The sequence below is a fragment of the Tupaia chinensis genome, unplaced genomic scaffold (genome assembly GCF_000334495.1).
Source record: "Tupaia chinensis unplaced genomic scaffold, TupChi_1.0 Scaffold148234_1, whole genome shotgun sequence".
Classification (NCBI taxonomy): Eukaryota; Metazoa; Chordata; class Mammalia; order Scandentia; family Tupaiidae; genus Tupaia; species Tupaia belangeri.
In genome coordinates, this window is record NW_006208084.1 from 5082714 (window position 1) to 5083336 (window position 623).

A 623-nucleotide genomic window follows, 5' to 3' on the forward strand; every position below is an offset into this window, starting at 1 on the left:
CACATACATACACACATATATATTATATATGTATATATATATAAACTCTGCCTTTCTCTTCTGTACCATGGATGCACTTAGCACTACTTCCCAAGCCACTATTTCTTTTATTAAGACCAGTTTGGTTTTCATCTCCTCTACTGAGTTTATTTCATTGATCATATATATTTCTTTTCTAGTTTTCTAATGGCATTTTTTAAAATTTAAATTTATTTGTTTACGTTCATTCACTGTACATCATTACAGCATACAAAATGGGATTTTCCATCCAGAGTACACTGTATATTGTCTCAATCAAGCCCATCAACATACATGTTATTGTCAACAAATAATTTTCAATTTCTTGTTTCCTGTATGTTTTGCTTCCCAGCCCCCCAATCCTTGATTCCCTATCTCTTACCTTCAATCATCACCCACTCTCTTCCCACACTGTCTCTGATGTTTACTTTCTATACTGTCTCCCCCTCCCCCCATTTTTCATTGAATTACTAAAGATCTTAATTAATCTAAATGTTTTCATAGCAAACACAGCTGATATATACATTTCCATGAACACAAGTCTAACTTTAGGCATCCTATAAAGTATCACCTAGCTGGGGCTATATATCTTAACTGCGGTCATC